Here is a 21063-nt window from a genome sequence, read left to right on the forward strand (position 1 = left end):
GCCACCACCTCCCACTATGATCCAGACACACAGGAGGTCTTCTGCTCCGTGGGGTGTCTGACCTTCATCCACTCTTTTTTTTTTTTTAACATCTTTATTGGGGTATAATTGCTTTACAATGGTGTGTTAGTTTCTGCTTTATAACAAAGTGCATCAGTTATACATATACATATGTTCCCATATCTCTTCCCTCTTGCGTCTCCCTCCCTCCCACCCTCCCTATCCCACCCCTCCAGGCGGTCACAAAGCACCGAGCTGATATCCCTGTGCTATGCGGCTGCTTCCCACTAGCTATCTACCTTACGTTTGGTAGTGTATATATGTCCATGCCACTCTCTCACTTTGTCACTCTTAAGAGTTTACGTACGCTCTTTCCTCACCCAGGAATAGTCTACCCACAGATCTCTTTTTGACCTTGCTTCTTCTCATTATTCAGGCCTTAGCTCAATGTCGTCTCTCCAGAATGTTTTCTCTATCTGATCCAGTGCTAACCTACCCACTTCATACAGATCTGCCACATCTTTTCCTGGGTAGAATTTATCACTAACTCAAAATGAGCCTGTTTAATTTTTAACCAGCTTGTGTATTATCAGGCCTTCCCCATGAGTCTGAGTTCCATGACAACTGTCTTGTTCAGCACTGTACTCTCAGTTCCTAATCAGTGCTTGGCACGTACTAGGCACAGCAGAAATGCCTAGTCAATGGATCAACTTTTTTTTTTAACATCTTTATTGGAGTATAATTGCTTTACAATGGTGTGTTAGTTTCTGCTGTACAACAAAGTGAATCAGTTATACATATACATATATCTCCATATCTCCTCCCTCTTGCATCTCCCTCCCACCCTCCCTATCCCACCCCTCTAAGTGGACACAAAACACCGAGCTGATCTCCCTGTGCTATGCGGCTGTTCCCACTAGCTATCTATTTTACATTTGGTAGTGTATATATTTCAATGCCACTCTCTCACTTCGTCCCAGCTTCCCCTTCCCCCTCCCCATGTCCTCAAGTCCATTCTCTACATCTGTGTCTTTATTCCTGTCCTGCCCTTAGGTTCTTCAGAACCTTTTTTTTTTTTAAGATTCCATATATATGTGTTAGCATACGGTGTTTGTTTTTCTTTCTGACTTACTTCACTCTGTATGACAGACTCTAGGTCCATCCACCTCACTACAAATAACTCAATTGCATTTCTTCTTATGGCTGAGTAATATTCCATTGTATATATGTGCCACATCTTCTTTATCCATTCATCTGTCGATGGACACTTAGGTTGCTTCCATGTCCTGGGTATTTTAAATAGAGCTGCAATGAACATTGGGGTGCATGTGTCTTTTTGAATTATGGTTTTCTCAGGGTATATGCCCAGTAGTGGGATTGATTGCTGGGTCATACGGTAGTTCTATTTTTAGTTTTTAAGGAACCTCCATACTGTTCTCCATAGTGGCCGTATCAATTTACATTACCACCAACAGTGCAAGAGGGTTCCCTTTTCTCCACACCCTCTCCAGCATTTATTTTTTGATGATGGCCATTCTGACTGGTGTGAGGTGATACCTCATTGTAATTTTGATTTGCATTTCTCTAATGATTAGTGATGTTGAGCATCCTTTCATGTGCCTCTTGGCCATCTGTATATCTTCTTTGGAGAAATGTCTATTTAGGTCTTCTGCGCATTTTTGGATTGGGTTGTTTGCCTCTTTGATATTGAGCGGCATGAGCTGCTTATAAGTTTTGGAGATTAATCCTTTGTCAGCTGCTTCATTTGCAAATATTTTCTCCCATTCTGAGGGTTGTCTTTTCATCTTGTTTATGCTTTCCTTTGCTGTGCAAAAGCTTTTAAGTTTCATTAGGTCTCATTTGTTTATTTTTATTTCCATTTCTCTAGAAGGTGGGTTAAAAAGGATCCTGCTGTGATTTATGTCATAGAGTGTTCTGCCTATGTTTTCTTCTGAATCAACGTTTTAAAAAATTTTTGTTGTACTGGGCACATATGAAAATTTCTCCAGGTCATGCAGTTGTTAAAGAGGGTCTTCTGGGAAGTGAAAGTTCAAGTGATAGGATCCTCTTCTAAACTACATTCACTTCATCTCTTCAATTAGACAGCTACCCCATAAGAACTATGTCACTCATGGGGTGGTTGCCAATGAAACTAGGGGGCCAGTGTCAGGAAGGGTCTATCCAAAAAATCTGACCTTCAACAGCCTCTCTAAATTTGTGTTAAAAACATAATCTTTTAAATGATGGCAAATATCACTAGACCAGATGGAGCTGGATCCTAACCAAAAGTTTTAGTTACACTTTTAATTTTTATTTTATTTTATTTGCAGAGATGCATGCAGTTGTAAGATATACTACAGAGAGATCTTGTGTCCCTTCTACTGAGTCTCCACCACCATTAACATATTGCAAAACTATTGCACAATATCACAAGAGGGTACCAACACTGACATAATCCAGGTTCCTAACAGATGCTGAAATACAGAAGGGTTCTTTATTCCTGCTTCCTGATTGTAATGCTCCTCTTGGAAGACCACACTCTGAGTTCACAAGTAATTGTGAGCAAAGCATTAACACCTTTCAAGAATACTTGCATATTAAGAGATTGTTGAAGGCCAAAATACAATAAACTATATGAAAATGTGCACAGTCTTTATTACCCAGAGAAACTCATAGCAAAACCACAGCGAGATTCCACTTTTCATCAGTCAGATTAACAAAAATAAGAAAAGACTAATAATACCCAGTGCTAGCGTGTGTATGGGGAAACAAGCATTCCCCAATTCCTGCTGGAAGTCTTTTTATTTTTTTCTGAAGTCTTAGTCGCTCTTTGGGAATTAGTCTGGCAACAGCCGTCATAATAAAAATGCATATCCCCTTTGACGTACCAAGCTCCACTGAGGTTACTCTATTTTACAGAAATCAAAGTACCTACAAAAACATTAACATGTCTATTGCAGCACTGTTTAGTGTCAAGCACACACACACAAATATCCTGGACACATCCTAAATGTCAGTCCGGAGGAGAATGGTTGAACTCATGATGTAAAACCAAACTGTGAAATACTATGCAGTCATTTTAAAAGATGTGTTGAGTTAAGCATGTATCTGCAGGAGTTTCTGGTGTGATAAGTGAAGCTGCAGGGTAGTGTACATAATAGGATCCAAGTTGAGCCAAAACAATCCTACAAATGTGTACATATTTGTACATGTTTTATGAGCTTGAATCAAGCTATAGCAGGACATAAAACAGATAGCCAGTGTTGTTTTCTCAGCGGTTGGAGGAAAAATTAGAAGAAATTAATGACTTCTTTTTTGAACCCCTTTGAATTGTTTGTCTAGTTACAGTGGATATGAAATCTTTTTTATGATTTACAAGAAACCTAATAAGTAATAGAGAAGGAAAAGACCAAAGATGGTCTTTAAGTCCACAGGAATGAATCACGATGGTGGAATTGGAGACACTGACAAGAGTCTCTGTACCTGGGGAGTGGGGGGAAGGAGAGGAGAGACACCACCCTTTGGTCCTGGGTCTGGGAACTTGCTTTCCCCTCCCCAAATCCTGCTTTGTGAGCCAAGGGAGAGAAGCAAGACCAAAGGCATGTTGATCAGAATTGATATGAGGCAAACAGCTCATTAAATGGGCCCTGGTAATCGATTTCCAAGGAAACAAATGCCTCTCTTGTGCAGCCAACAGCACACGTGTTCGGGCTGCCTGGGAAACCCGGGCACTGCCTTCGCAAGGAGTGCTTTGATGTGTGGCTCCCCTTTAGACTAGGACAGAGGCATCATGCAACCGGCTAGACTTCATTTCCTCTACCGACCCCCTGGAAGCCCAGTCCTGCAAACCAGCAGGGATGCACACTGCTGAGCTGTGCTACCTCTGGACCAGATTACGTTCTTGGGAATCTCAGGGTGGGATGTTCTAAAAGTCACCAGCTGTACAGGTATGAATGTACAGAATAATCAGACCTCTTCACAAAAGCCACACCCAAGGATCTGAGAAGCTGAGAGACCAGCTGGAAATGCCTGCCTACACAGGCAGTTAAACTGGATTTATTTCACACTGCAAGTTTGCCCCCAAGAACTGTGTTCCCACCCCAGTTCTGCTAGACCAAAAGACATTCTCTCTGGACATAGATGTTTTCTTGCCACACATATGGCTCTTAAGGAGAAGTCGTCTGCAAAGGAGAGTTACTTAATCTCCATATGCCTCAGTTTCCTCATATATATAATGGGAATAATAATAGCCTCTGCTTTAAGCGACTGTTGCAAGAATAAAATGGGTTAATGGTTGGATGGCATTTAGAACTGGGTCCAGCATACGGCACTTTATAAACGCTTGTTCTTATTAGTAGAAGTAGTAGTATTAAGGTGTGATTGCTAATTTCCCTTACAGAGCAGTTTGTTTAAAGTGAGACACACCAGTGGCCCCTGTGTCGGTGGCATAACATTTGCGGGATTTAATCATCACTGGCCGTGTGGGCTATACCAGGCACTCTGCCACGTGCTGTACCTGTTTTCATCCTCACACAACCCCGTGAGGTCAAGACTGTGCTCATCTTCGTTTCTTCTGAGCATCTGAAAATTGAATTGAATCGGGTCTTACTACCCAAGGCTTCCCAGCCAATAAGGGGCAAAGCTGAGATTCTCACCCCGATCTAGCCAACTCCAGATACTCAGCTCTACTCACAATGCACTGCAGGTGCAGGTCAGCAGCTGCCCACGTACAGAGGTTCTCACACGTGGCTTCACCAGATTTCTGCATCTTACTCAACATACATATTGAATCAGAATCTCAAGAGTGGGCCCAGAAATCGGTATTTTTGACAAGTAAGTAACTCCTATGTAGTTAACCCAATGCTCAAATTTAAGAGCTATCCCCAACCCAGCAATCCCACTCCTGGGTATATATTTGGACAAAACTATAATTCAAAAAGACACATGCTGGGGCTTTCCTGGTGGCGCAGTGGTTGAGAACCTGCCTGCTAATGCAGGGGACACGGGTTCGAGCCCTGGTCCGGGAAGATCTCACATGCTGTGGAGCAACTAGGCCCGTGAGCCACAACTACTGAGCCTGCGTGTCTGGAGCCTGTGCTCCACAACAAGAGAGGCCGCGACAGTGAGAGGCCTGCACACCGCGATGAAGAGTGGTCCCCGCTTGCCACAACTAGAGAAAGCCCTCGCACAGAAACAAAGACCCAACACAACAAAAATAAATTAATTAATTAATAAACTCCTACCCCCAACAACTTTTAAAAAAAAAAAAAAACGTATGCATCCCTATGTTCATAGCAGCACTATTCATAATAGCCAAGACATGGAAACAACCTAGATATGTCCATCAACAGATGAATGGATCAAGATGTGAGATATATATAGATATATCGATAAATTGGAATACTACTCAGTCATACAAAAGAATGAAATAATGTCATTTGCAGCAACATGGATGGACCTAGAGATTTTATACTAAGCGAAGTAAGTCAGAAAGAGAAAGACAAATACCATATGATATCACTTATATGTGGAATCTAAAATATGAACCAAATGAACTTATCTATGAAACAGAAACAGACTCACAGACATAGGGAACAGACTTGCCAAGGGGGAGGTGGGGAGGGGAGGGACGGATTGAGAGTTTGGGATTAGCAGATGCAAACTATTATATATAGGATGGATAAACAACAAGGTCCTACTGTATAGCACAGGGAACTCTATTCAATACCCTGTGATAAACCATAATGGAAAAGAATATGAAAAAGAATGTATATATATATATGTATAACTGAATCACTTTGCTGTACAGCAGAAACTAACACAACATTGTAAATCAACTATACTCTCCCCAAACAGGGTTGGGGTTTCTCTTTAACCCACTGGTGATCCCTCTAAGGAAACAAACCTCCTTACACCTAGACAAGACCCTTTCATCTGACTTCAGCTCTCCTAAGCTGAGTCAAAATCCCTCTAACAAAAACTTTCTTGTCTTATTTTAATAAGACTCCTATGTCTTATTTTAATTAAACTTTTTGAATTCCAAGCTTTCCTGATGCTTAGAAAGCTTTTCCTACCCTCCCACTCTTCCCACTTCAGTATTCAGTTTCCACAGAAGCCTCAGCCTGCTTGATCTATTAAATGACAGACAGTTATGAACAATGGAAATATAATGGAAAGATAAATCTGTTTCATTCAATGGAAACATTTACCCAATGAGTCTGAGACATCAAAGCCTCCGAAATTTTGACACATTCATTGATTTTGTTCACCTTTATTTGTTAATCATAAAAACCAGGAACTGCACAAGCTCTGAAAGTTCTGCCTTTCACATGAAGATGTATATGTTGGAAAGGTGTGCTGAAAAGAGCATTTCCTTCCACACAGGGATGCTTAAAGTCATTACATCAAACCAAGTAAAAGAAAGCTTGGGTATATATTATTCTATTATAGCCATACTTATTGAGCACCTGTCATGTGAAAGGTACTCCCCAGGGTCAAGCCAGAGACAGAGACAGATATGAGTTCTGGTGTGAAGAAGCTTTTAGCTGGGAGGGCAGATAAGCAGAATAGCTATAACACAAGGCGGGATGTGGGACACGTCATGAGACAGTAAGATGAGCACTGAGTATTTTTGCCCTTCTAGAATCTATTTCCCCTTCTTTGGGTAACAGAACCTGAGTTTTACTTTGCAGAACTACCCATAACCCCCTATGACTTCATATGACATGGGAGTGATTGACCTCACTATCCAGCTTCAGGGCAGAAGCCCGTCACAGCTTTGACCAATCAGAGTATTCCCTTCCTCTGGCCACAGTGATTGGTTCAAGAATGGGCATGTGACTCAATTGGTCCAATGAAATTCAACCCCGGGATCTTGTTGGAATAACATAAAAATAGCAGCTTCCTTTACCCTGAAGTTGCTGAGCTGGGGAGATATCAACCTGAAACTGCCCTGTCTACCCATAGAAAAGAGCTTTCCTGAAAGTGAAGGCAACGAAATACTAAAGACAGAGCCCAGATGGCATTATCTGAGCTCCTGGATTCAACTGTGCCTGAAGAATAACAATGCTGTATGTGAAGAATCTTGTGCTTCAGTTACTTGGAGTTCAGTTTCTGTCACGTCTAGCTAAGAACCAAATACGGTGAGATACAGTTGAGGTGTAACCAATGTCCAGAGGCTGCATCCAGGTGGGAGCAGCAGAGAAAGCACTGTCTCCTGAGGCAGTGGCTCCAGAGCAGGTGCAGGACGGGGCTGGAGTTGGGTCTGTGTGGATGAAGGGCAAGGGCATAACTGCCACTCTGTGCACCTTTCAGTGGATGTACTGCACCAGCAAGCGCCCTCTAGCAGCCACACCGCAGATCATTTTAACTCAGTGATGGTGCATCTTCCAGAGAAGTTTTTGACAGCAGGAATTGTATTTTTTCTTTTTCCTCCCTTTTCACCAGGCATCTATGTACACAGTAGGTGCTTAATGAGTGTCTCCTGAGTTATGTATAATGTTCTTGAGCAACAAGCTAAACTGAATCTCAGAAGACAGGTATCCAGTGGTTATCAAACATAAATAGACATTTCTCCAAAGAGGACATACAGATGGCCAAGAGGCACATGAAAAGATGCTCAACATCTGTAATCGTTAGAGAAATGCAAATCAAAACTACAATGAGATATCACCTCACACCAGCCAGAATGGCCATCATCAAAATGTCTATAAACAATAAATGCTGGAGAGGGTGTGGAGAAAAGGGAACCCTCTTGCACTGTTGGTGGGAGTATAAATTGGTACAGCCACTATGGAGAACAGTCTGGAGGTTCCTTAAGAAACTAAAATTAGAGCTACCATATGATCCAGCAATCCCACTCCTGGGCATATATCTGGAGAAAAACATGGTTCAAAAGGATATATTGCATCCCAATGTTCATTGCAGCACTGTTTACAATAGCCAAGACATGGAAGCAACCTAAATGTCCATCGACAGATGAATGGATAAAGAAGATGTGGTACATATATACAATGGAATATTACTCAGTCGTTAAAAAGAATGAAATAATGCCATTTGCAGCAACATGGATGGACCTAGAGATTGTCATACTAAGTGGAGTGAGTCAGGGAAAGACAAATATCATATGATATCACTTCTATGCAGAATTTTTTTAAATGAACTTATTTACAAAACAGAAACAGACTCACAGACTTAGAGAACAAACTTATGGTCACCAGGGAGGAAGGGTGGAGGGAAGGGATAGATTGGGAGTTTGGGATTGACATGTACACGCTGCTATATGTAAAATAGACAACCAACGAAGACCTACTGTATAGCACAAGGGACTCTGCTCAATACTCTGTAATAACCTAAATGGGAAAAGAATTTGAAAAAGAATAAATACCTGTATACATATAAGTGAATCACTTTTCTTTACACCTGAAACTAATACAACATTGTTAATCAACTATACTCCAATATAAAATAAAAAGTTTTAAAATAAATTAATTTTAAAAAATTAAAAATTTTTAATGAAAAAAAAAATTCAGGCATCTCCAATATGATCTAGGAAGGCACAGAATCAGCTATGTTTCTAATTTCTCTAAAAAGACTTGCTTCAAGGTCCCCCAAATGGTAGTGCCAACAGCTCTCCAAGCCTACATTTCCAGTGAGCAGCCTTTTATCCCATAATCTCTCTCACACATTTATTACTATCATTCCTACCAATGGAAGACATGCTCAAATGCTCCCCAGTTCTATCTGCACCATGGACTCATTCCGAATAGTGAAGTGTGTGTGTGTGTGTGTGTGTGTGTGTGTGTGACTACATGTATGTGTGTTTTCTAGTTTAATTTACTGTTGTTTCATCCAAGCATCAACTCATGGGAAAAGAGTCTAGCAGAAGTTGGAAATTAGGTAGTGAGGCTGATAAAAATCCAGTCCTGGGATTACTGAGCAACAAATCATACATGTCAGTGGGGTGGTACATCAATATCAGATCCTGGACTTACCAAGCAGCAAAATGCATGTGCTACGTTGATCAACATGGGCTCCTGAGAGCTAGTTTGCTGGTAAGGCTTTGCAGAACTAGATGGGGAGAGTAAATGGGATGAGTAGGAGTTTGGGGCCTTATTCAAACTGTTTTTATATCCTGGGAGAAGGAAATCTTTTTTCACTGAGAAAGGTCAGCTGAGTTACGTCCACTTGGAGCAGATATCTTCAGGATGGGTTCCTGGAACTCCTACCACTGTCACCATCACCACCCTTCCACATAACTTGCTCTGATTTTCTTTGGTTTAATATTCAAAACTATCTGGTTTAATTATTTGTTTGTTGGCTGTTCTAAGAGTGCAGGAAACTTCCCTGTCTGGTTCATCTCTATATCCCCAGCACCTAGACTGAGATGTGAGAATTGGCTCCATGATAGAGTTAGTGCCCAATAAGTGTGTATCAGGTGACTGAATAATGAATGAGTGACTTATACCATGGAAAGACAACTGGGCTTGGAGTTACATTTAATCCAAGTCTTGATTATGACATTAATCCTCATGAGACTTTGGGGGAAGTAAATTCAGATATCTGGGACAATGTCATTACCCATAAAATGAAAGAGTTAGATAGTATTTGGATATCAGGGTGTGTTTCATTTTATAGCAGTCTACCTCTCTTAATCAACTGAAATATCATGGAAAATTTGCATGTTTATGACAGATAAAAAGGGGCTGCTCTATTTGAAGCCCAGGGTGAGATGTTGGCTCTTAGCCACCTCTGTAAAGCTATAGGGTTTTCCAGAACAAAGTTCTCAAATCACTGGACAAGATGCGATTCATGAAATAATGAGGCATTCTACTTGCTTAATGATTTGACAACATTCAAAGTGATGCCAATGAAAGGCATAGAAATGGGATGCATGGAGTAGAAGAAAGCGAGAGACATAACCAGGGTTTGGTCCAGGGCTCATCTGACTCAGAATTCCATGTGCTTTTCATCCATCAATCCACCCACTCTCCTGTCCACCCATCTATCCATCTATCCATTCATTCAGCCACTCATCTCATCCAGTCATCCATCTGTTCTCCCATCTGTCCGTCCATCTATCCATTTATCCATCCATGTATCAATTAATTTACTGAGCAGCTATATATTGAGACACAAGCACTGAGACTATAGTGCTGGATAAGCATGGCAAAGTTCCTGCCTTCACTAAGCTGCAGCTCTATTGGTGAAGTCAAACAAGAAATGGTAGGGAGATAGATAGATAGATAGATGATAGACAGATGATAGATAAGATAGACTGATGATAGATACAGAGAGATAGATAACATTGATCACTAGACAGATAACATATCAGCTATGATGAAGTGCTACGAACAAGAATAAAACAGGGTGAGGGGACTAAGGGGTAACACAGGTGCTATATTACAATGAGGTCAAGGATGGCTTCTTGAAGGAGGTGACTTTTGAGCAGAAATCTGAAGGAATCAAGAGAATATCCTGTGACTATCTGCAGTGAAAGCATTCCAGGAAGAAGAAGGCCATGAGGCAGGATTGAGGGTGGGGTGGCGTTCCATGACACCCACCTGCCCCTTCAAAGAACACAGCTTGATAACTTCAATGATGTGGAGAGCTCATCTGTGAAAACAGTTTCTTACCTTGCAAGATTATAGGGAGGATTAAATGAGATGATCCCTGCTTATGTGTGTGTAACATATAAGAAGTGCTCAAAGGACATTGCTGAATGAGGGGAGATGGGTCTGATCTGGGGTTTTCCAGATTCCTTAATCGGCAAATATCTGCTGGGTATCCATTAGGTGGAGGCCCCCTGCTCAGCATTCCATGTCATTATCTCATGCAGCCATCCCAACTACTCTAAGGGATAAGCTCTACTATTGTGAAGTCCATTTGGCAGTTGGGGAAACCAAGGCAGGAAAAAGTCAAGTCCTCATCAGACTTCAACAGTCAATGCCAGAGCCCCTAGGCTTGACCACTAGACCATCCTGCCCCCTTTCCCCCATCACTTGGCCCAGAGATTTTGGCATGGAACCATTGGTCCCAAAGAATAAATTCTTCAAGAGGCACAAGCGTGGTGATGGAAGATCGTGGGTCACTTCCTTTTACGGAAGGGTACCTCTCTTCTAATGCCACAGTAAGGGATTGCCCTTTCTCTCTGCTGCCTCCAAATGATCTCTTTTCAATAGATTATTTACAGTTTTCAAGCACTGAGAGATGCTAAGTGGAGAAGCCCAGAAAGATGTTTCTGCGTCTGGCAGAGATTCTGCCGCCTCAGTCATTCCTGTAGGTGCCCACACGACTCCCTGTCATCAGAGGCCTCAGCTTCCATGCTGTTTCTGCTTCAGGTCAGGCAGAACTAGGTTCCAGCCCCAGCTCTACCATTATGAGCTGTGTAACCTGGAGCAAGTAATTGCTCTCTCTTCTGGTCTCATGTTTTTCTAATCTGCAAAGTAGGAATGAAAGTAGATACCTTATTGGGTGATGACAAGTATTAAAGGGTTAATGCTTATAAAGCCCTAGGCGTAGTGTTTGGTACATAATTAGCATTAAATAACAACTATCTGCATTATGATTAATATTTTCAAGAGTTCAGAGAGTCTGTCTAGCTAGTCCACTACTGTATTCCCAGCACCTGGCACCGTGCTTTGTCCTACAGTAAGTGCCTAATTATTATTTATGGAGTGACTAAATGAGTGAATGAAATTCAAAAAAAGGAAGGGCTGAAGAAGACGAGGAGAGGTAACTCATGGTTATACTCTGAGCAGGACGATTCAGAGACATCACTTCCCATCAATCTCACAGCAGCCCCATGAGATAGATCTCATTGTTTTCCATCGTATGAAAGAAAGAAGTGACTTGCTCAAATCACTCAGCTAAATAACAGAGCTTAGTTTTGAAATAACCACAGAAAGGTGACCAAATCTCTTGGTGGGAAGTCCATCCCTGGCAAAGTACTATCACTGGGCCACAGAAAAATAGACTTAGAAGTCAGGCTAGCCAGTCTAGAGGATGGAAACTGGGGGCCCCTGGGTTGAAATCTGGTCAATGGATAAGGTTACTTAGTTTTCTCAGTGTTTCAAACAATCTTATGATGACACCTAAAAATGTAAAGGTTTCTTGTAAAATCTAGATTCCTGGACCCTCTTGAAAAACCAGAAGCTGTCTGAATTCTGGGCCTGCATTCCTGCATGGAGACGGTGAGCTGGAGCTGAGACAGGGCTGTTCACATTCTCCTGTGTCCTGTAGTCCCGCCTCCTCTGGCCAACTCACACAGCACACAGCCCGTGCAACCAGCCTGCTTCATCGCTCTGTGTTATCCCTTTGGCCCTGTTGACACCTAAGTTGGCCACCATGATTCAATCCAACACTTTCAATCTACAGATGGTACACTGAAGCCCAGAGGGGAGAAGTGGCTTGCCTCAGGCCACACCCGTAGCAGTAGACTTTGAAATTCTAATTCTCCTTCTCCAATGTCCTTTCCATGATTGCATCATGAACTTATGTAGGAAGAGCTCCTGGTTCAATTCTATACCTGCAAGTGCCCACAAATTATAATGATTGCTACAGAATCTATTTCCAAGAGGACTAGTTGGTATCTCCCCTTAAGGGCACAGGGTAAAAAGGAACAAGAATCATGGCAACCACAGGAGGTAGCAGCTGAGAAATAAGACCTACAAAATCAGTATATGCTCACCCCCACCCCCAACTGGCTCCCAATCATTCCGACTGCCAGTAGGATGCCTGACTTGGTGTTGGCGCATCAGTGACCTTCCTGCTGGTGTAGAATTAGGCGTTGTTAGCCAACAGTACTTTAATTTCTCTCTAAAAGCCTCCAAGTACAACTGCTTCTGGGAGATGCCCAACCATTGGTTCTGCCTCTGTGATGACAGTGAATCAAGAGGCCAAAGACTTTGCCTTCAGGGGCTCCATCCCATTGCTGACATGTTGTGCTTCTAGAGGCTTCAGAGTCCAGCTTCCTGGAGTTCCGTGGCACTAATTCTAAAATCATGACTTTGGAAACTCAGAATCCTAGCCACCTGGAACTACAAATCACTTTAGAGCTCTTCTGGTCTATTCCCCCAACCACTGCAGCCATCCTGAGCCAGCAAATCCCAAATTATGATTGAACTTCAAGGACAAGGTTAGCCAAGCTCATAAAGTAAGGGAGGGAGGGGTAGCAAAAGACAAGGAAGCCCTTTGAGCTGCATAAAAAGCTCTGGTTTCTCGTGGGGTCTTGGATGTTGCCCTACTCAACATGCTCTCTACTAGTGTTGCCCAGAGGTATCAGCTGGCAGGAAGTTTCATGCGTTGGCAATCCCTGTAGGGTGTGTGTGTGTGTGTGTGTGTGTGTGTGTGTGTGTGTGTGTGTTTCATGCGTTGGCAATCCCTGTAGGGTGTGTGTGTGTGTGTGTGTGTGTGTGTGTGTGTGTGTTTCATGCGTTGGCAATCCCTGTAGGGTGTGTGTGTGTGTGTGTGTGTGTGTGTGTGTGTGTGTGTGTGTTTCATGCGTTGGCAATCCCTGTAGGGTGTGTGTGTGTGTGTGTGTGTGTGTGTGTGTGTGTGTGTGTTTCATGCGTTGGCAATCCCTGTAGGGGGTGTGTGTGTGTGTGTGTGTGTGTGTGTGTGTGTGTGTTTCATGCGTTGGCAATCCCTGTAGGGTGTGTGTGTGTGTGTGTGTGTGTGTGTGTGTGTGTGAGTTCCAAAGCACAGTGGATTTCTCAGGCACGATCAATCCTTATACTGCTACCTAAACACCCTCATATCCAATAACACTCCCATCTGTGAAAGGGCAATATGAGGGAAAGCGATTTGTTTATGCTACCAAGAGTAAGTAGAATACATTATATATTGTTGTCTTAGAGAAAAGGGGACAACAAATAGGATTTGTGAATTGAAAGTCAGTGATTACATTGGTGATGCCCATAGTACAATAAGTACAAACTCAATTACCTCCAGAGACTCATTTTCCTAGTGTTGTGTTTATACTTAAACTGATATTGTGAGTGGAGACAGGGAGACCTTCCTCCATGTTATTTATGCTTCCAGGCCTATTTGCTCAGGATGCATCTGGGTCTGTGGATGAGGTCCAAGCTCTCCAGCCTGATCCAGCCCCTGCTTTCTCCTCTAGCTTCATCCAAAGTCAGTGGTCCTTCCAGCACCTCCCAGTAACACATGCTATGTTCATACCAGCCTCCTCACACATCCTCGGATACTCCTTTCTCACTCACATCTCTGGACATCCGCACATGCTCTTTCCTCTGCCTGGAATGACCCTACCTAAACCGTCCATGTTTGAAGTGGATTTAAACTTCAGTCCAGTTCAAATTGACCCACAACTCTCTCCCCAAACCACCAGGCAGAGTTAACTACTCTTCCTCTTTCTTCCTGCATTCTTCTGGGTATCTCCTTCATAGCACTTACCCCATCCTATTGGAAGAATCTGTTTATGCGTCTGTCATCTACTCTCAGCTGTAAGCATCTCTAGGCTAGGAATAGCTTTTTCATTTTTATATCCCCAACATCAAGTACGGAGTACAGGCACACACATAAGTGTCCAATAAATATCTGTTGAATTCATAAATTAATAAATGACAATGAAATCTCGGGCCTCCTATTCGCTTGCTATTCTGTTGAGGAAAGGTTCTAATAAAGATGTCAAAGTGGCCCACTTTTAAGTGCCTTTTCTAAGAATCACATGCCCCTCTCTCTTCTATAAAGCAGGCTTGGACCTAGCCAAAGAAGCATATTTGCAGCCTCCAGGCAGGGGTGGAGTCCTAAAGGGCTGAAACTTTAGGAGGTGGTTGCAAAGGATGCCATCTGAATCAGCCCAGAGTCAGAAGAACCGGAGCTTAAGCTCTCATACGCTGTGCAAAAACAGGGCAGGATGGAGGTAGGCGATGCTGTCCATGTTACCAAATCTACATGGTGCCTTAACGGGGTTATGTTTCCTAAGACTGAGCAGTTTTGCAGTTACTTCTCCCCAGATTCTGCTGGGAACTTGAACAGGTGACGAACAAGAAAGGAACAGTCAGAAAAAGGAAAGAGGTGATTAGAGAAACAATGCTTTTGCAAGGGAGAAAAAAGGTGGGGGAATGGGACTATTGGCCTAAAAACCGTTATCAAGCATATTAGTTAGGAATATATTCATCTCCAAGCAAAAGAAAACCTAACTCCCAGTGACTTAAACAAGTAAGGGCTTGAGTTGCCTCAATAAACAAGAAACCCAGTGAGAATTCGAGGGCTGGTGCAGCCACTCAGTGACATTGAGGACCCAGTCCTCTATCTCCTGTCAGCTTTGGTACTGCGTTCTTATCTTATGCCCACAAGCTGGCTGCCCTACCTCTTGGCATCACATCTGCATCACAGTCAGAAAGAAGGAGAAAAAGAAAAGGATGCATGATCAAGTCTGTCTGTTTTCTTCAAGAAAGCAAATGCTTCCTCAGAAGCCCAGCTCAGTAGACTTCTGCTTAAGTACCATGGACCAGCACTATTCACATGACCATGCGTAAGTGAAGAGCGACTGACTAGAAAGATCAAGAAGTGTGCTCACCTGTATCTTTGGCTCAGAAACGCACGTGAGAAGGGGTTAGGAATGGGAATAGGAATAAACCCACCTACAGTGTGTGCTACACCAAATATCTCTAAGTTTGGGGGACATGAGTCCTTCCATACTTGTTATTTTCCCAATATTGGACTTACAGCCAAGTCAAAACCCTCGGACATGGGGTTGTGTAAGTTCCTACTATTTGCCAATCTCCATGCCAAGCACTGAGGATGCAGCAATGAGTAAAACAGAGAAGGTCCCTGTCCTCATGGACCTTATGTTTCCAACGCAAGGATCAGCAAACTAGAGCCTGTGCCATCATCTCTTTTTGTAAATAAAGTTTTATTGGGAAACAGCTAAGCACATTCATTTACATACTGTCTATGGCTGCTTTTCCACTACAACAGCAGAGGTGAGTAACTGTGATGATACTGTGTGGTCCACAAAGTCAAACACACTTATCTGGCCCTTTACAGAAAATGTCCTTGCTCCCAGTCTAGTGGAGGATATGGACAATAAATAATCAAACACCTGAATGATCCAAATCATTCCTGAGTGTGATAATTCTATAAAGGAGATAAAAAGTGATGTAATGGGGAGTAATGAATGGAGGAGCTGGCCATCCTAGGCTGTTCAGGAGAGTGTCTCTTAGGGAGTGACATTTTGTCTACAACAGATAATATAGAAACATGGACCCTAGGAGAACGGTGTTCTGTGCAAAAAGAACAGCAAAAAAAAAAAAAAAAAAGACCAAAGATAACAAGTGTTGGTGAGGATATAGAGAAAAAAAGAATCCTTGCACACTGTTGATGGGAATGTAAATGGGTTGCAGACACTATGGAAAACAGTATGGAGGTCCTCAAAAAATTAAAAATAAAACTACTGCAGGATTCAGCAACCCCACTTCTCGGTATATCTCCAAAGTAAATAAAATCAGTATTTCAAAGAGATAGCATTATTTACAACAGCTAAGATGTGGAAATGACCTAAGTGTCCATCAAAGGATGAATGGATAAATAACAATTATATATGTGTATTAAATTCAGTCATAAAAAATGAGGAAAACCTACATTTTCAACAACATGGCTAAACCTGGAGGACATTATGCCAAGTGAAATAAGCCAGACACAGAAAGCCAATACTGCATGATCTCACTTATATGAGGAATCTAAAAAAGTTGATCTCACAGAAGCGAAGATCACCAGGGACTGGGGCGGTGGGTGAAATAAGGAGATGTTGACCAAAGAGTAAAAACTTTCCATTCTAAGATGCATAAGTTCTGGGCATCTAATGTACAACATGGTGATTATCATTGATAATAATGTATTGTATACTTGGAATTTGCTGAGGAGGAAGATCTTAAGTGTTCTCCCCACACACACAAGTGGCAACCATGTGAGGTGGCGGATATGTTAATTAGCTTGATTGAGGTCATCATTTCAAAACGTACATGGGTATCAACTCATCACATTATACACCTTAAATATATACAGTGGTTACTCGTGAATTATATGCCCTTAAGCTGGAAAAAATAAAGAAAATATATTAACTTTTTTTTTTTTTTTTGCGGTACGCTGGCCTCTCACTGTTGGGGCCTATCCCGTTGTGGAGCACAGGCTCCGGACGCGCAGGCTCAGCGGCCATGGCTCACGGGCCCAGCCGCTTCGCGGCACGTGGGATCTTCCCGGACCGGGGCACAAACCCGTGTCCCCTGCATCGGCAGGCGGACTCTCAACCACTGCGCCACCAGGGAAGCCCAATATATTAACTTTTAAAAAATGTATCCAGACAGGAAAGATCTCCATGTGTTATTTCAGAATATGTATGAAGTTAGAGTGGCCAGCTGGATCGAGGGTGAGAGGGCATGATATGGGGTCTGAGAGGTAGGCAGGTTCTCAACTTGGCAGAGCTCTGAGAGCATGGGAAGGGGGTGGGTTTTATCCTCATTGCAATGAGAAATCCTTGAAGTTGAGAACTGAACTGACTACTCTAGCTTCTGTGCACAGAATGGACTGTCTCAGGCAGAAGTACACACAATGCAATCACGAAGTGGTAGAGATTGGCTGTGCACCTGCCGAAAGTATTACCTCTTTGGCGGGGGTGGGGGGGCAGGGGCGGTGTACAGTTCAGAATGTACAGTAGGACAATATTTCCAGACTAACCGTTAGGTGTGGCCAGGTGGCTGAATTTTAACCCATGAAATGTGAGAATAAATAGTGCAGCCCCAGCCAGACTCATAAAACTCATAAAACCCTCCCCTCCATTATCCTCCAGGCAGATGTGAACCTTGGAAGCCAGATTCCAAACAGGGTGAAGCCGCCACTCATAAAAGATGAGAACCCTGAATAGCCACTTGGAAGACAATTGCCTGCCATCAGGAACACCCATTTTTGGACTTTCCATGAGGGAGAAATCAATGTTGATGATACTGAGCCCTTCTACATGTTTGGGTTTGTTTTTTAGAAAGTGACCTTGGCTGTAGTAACTGATGGCTTAGACTAGGGCGATGGTTGCAGGAACTTGATTGCCCACCAGCTATGGGCATGGCAGGCTGATTTAGAGTCCTGGGTGAAGGTGAACGTTTCTCTTATTCTACACAGCCTTACTCAGGAGCTAACCACTGTTTAGCACTTCGTGGGCTCAGCTAATCCTCCTGGACACCTGCTCATCCTCAGGGCTTCTGATTTGGTGCTCCCCTGAATTGCACTGCTCCCCAGGGACTGGCTACTTACATAATGATGTTCTGCACGCACCCCATGTTTTATTTCTTGGGTTTTCAATCTTTTCATAAAAAATGCATGCTGGCCGAAAGGTTTTTACATACCAAACAGGCCAGAGATTTAGGGCGGCCAGCTTAGTGGTTCAAAAATGTTCTTTTCCTATTTTTTTATTTTTATTACAATTGCTCTGAAAGAAATCCCTATCGCTTGATATTAACAAATGTAGCCACCGAAGCAGATGCACATACAGAAAATCACCAGGAGAATTAATTACCTACAGTTAGATCTGTTTCGTCCTTTTTTTTTCCCAAGGCAATGCTGCAAAGATGAGAGATGTTATGCAGTCAGTTGCTGAGCCCCTAACCTTGTATTTTTGCACCGGAGCCCACCGGGCAATGGAGATGACAAGAAAGCTTCACGGGGGAGACCCCTGGGCACACCCTTCTGGCCAGATATGTGCTGGAGTGACAGTCATCTTCTAATTTAACTAGAATCTAAGTCTGAAGGAAATCCCAGAGGCATGAGCTCTAATAGTAAAAATAACAGCACCTCACATGTGGGTAAATATCTTCACTTACAAAAGGACTCACATATCTGTTCGTGCCAATGGCTTCTACAAGTAAGTAAAGAAGGCAGCATCTAAAATTGTTGCCAGCTGTTAGTAACCACACACCCCCCCCCCCCCGCCATGTTTCATGGTAGGACAGATCTGGGCTGGGGACAGCAGGACATGGGACTGGTACCTTTGTTGCAATAATATTAGCAATTATTATGCACATCTATTTATGTGCCAAGCACTATTTTTAGCACCATACATACATTAACTCATTTAATGCCCATAATATCCCAACCGTCTCCTTATTTTTATGTCACAGAGGAGGAGACAGAAGAATGGAGAGGCGAAGTGAAACTTACCCAAGGAAACCAATCTAGTAAGTGGTGGAACTAGGATGTGTACTCAAGAAGTCTAGGCTCAGAGCCCATGGTCTTAAACATTATGCTATTTTAGAAAAACACTGGAATTGGAGTTAGCCCCGGTTCTGCCATGAGTAAGTTGTTTTAACCTGGGAACGGTTCTGCGTCTCATAAAGATAGCATGCTGCTTTTACCTGTGTGGTAGATTGTTAAAGTAACCTATAATCTGCTCAAGCCTCCTTGTATTCAGAGCCTTGGGCTGCTCCCTCAAACACTGACTCTGAACTTTGTCTCATGACTTGCTGTGGTCAATACAACCATAGCAAAACTGATGCAGTCGGGGGCTTCCCTGGTGGCGCAGTGGTTGAGAATCTGCCTGCTAATGCAGGGGACACGGGTTCGAGCCCTGGTCTGGGAGGATCCCACATGCCGCGGAGCAACTAGGCCCGTGAGCCATAACTACTGAGCCTGCGCGTCTGGAGGCTGTGCTCCGCAACAAGAGAGGCCGCGACAGCGAGAGGCCCGCGCACCGCGATGAAGAGTGGCCCCCGCTCACCGCAAGTAGAGAAAGCCCTCGCACAGAAACGAAGACCCAACACAGCCAAAAATAAATTAATTAATTAATTAATTTTTAAAAAAAAGGAATGAGGGGTAGAACCTTTAAAAAAAAATGACGCAGTCATAAACTTGAAAAGTGCTTGTGCAGTGGGAATTGTCCTCTCTTGCGCTCTTGCAAACCCTGCAACCATTATATGAACGAGTCTTGACTAGCCTGCTAGATGATGAGACACACATACACCACCCCAGCTCACATGGAGACCAACCTATAGACATGTGAGTGCTATAGTGCTAGTTCATCCAGTCCCAGGTGAGCCACCAGCACACCCAGAGATCAGTCACGCCAATCCAGACCAGAAGAACCACCAAGACAATCTATAAAATTGTAAGAAAAAGAATACATGTTTGTCATTAAAGCCACTATGTTTTGGGGTTGGTTTGTTATGCAGCAAAAACTGTACGATACAATCAGTTACGATTAGTTTCTGCTGTGATTGACAGATAATCCCAAATAGCAGTGATTTTTTTTTTTTAATTTTAAAAACGGAACACTTATTTAGGTTGTTCCACACACAGCCTTTAGCGGTAAGGGTTTTGTTGTTATATTTCTTTTTTTTTTTACATCTTTATTGGAGTATAATTGCTTTACAATAGTGTGCTACTTTCTGCTTTATAACAAAGTGAATCAGTTATACATATACATATGTTCCCATATCTCTTCCCTCTTACATCTCCCTCCCTCCCACCCTCCCTATCCCACCCCTCTAGGTGGACACAAAGCACCGAGCTGATCTCCCTGTGCTATGCGGCTGCTTCCCACTAGCTATCTATTTTACATTTGGTAGTGTATATATGTCAATGCTACTCTCTCACTTCGACCCAGCATACCCTCCACCCTCCCCGTATCCTCAAGTCCATTCTCTATATCTGAGTCTTTATTCCTGTCCTGCCCTTAGGTTCGTCAGAACTATTTTATGTTGTTTTGTAGATTCCATATATATGTGTTAACATACAATATTTGTTTTACTCTTTCTGACTTACTTCACTCTGTATGACAGATTCTAGGTCCATCCACCTCACTACAAACAACTTTATTTCATTTCTTTTTATGGCTGAGTAATATTCAGTTGTATAAACGTGCCACATCTTCTTTGTCCATTCATCCGATGATGGACACTTAGGTTGCTTCCATGTCCTGGCTATTGTAAATAGAGCTGCAATGAACATTTTGGTACATGACTCTTTCTGAATTATGGTTTTCTCAGGGTATATGCCCAGTAGTGGGATTGCTGGATCGTATGGTAGTTCTATTTGTAGTTTTTTAAGGAACCT

Source organism: Stenella coeruleoalba (genome assembly GCF_951394435.1).
Source record: "Stenella coeruleoalba genome assembly, chromosome: 15".
In the NCBI taxonomy this organism is placed as follows: domain Eukaryota; kingdom Metazoa; phylum Chordata; class Mammalia; order Artiodactyla; family Delphinidae; genus Stenella; species Stenella coeruleoalba.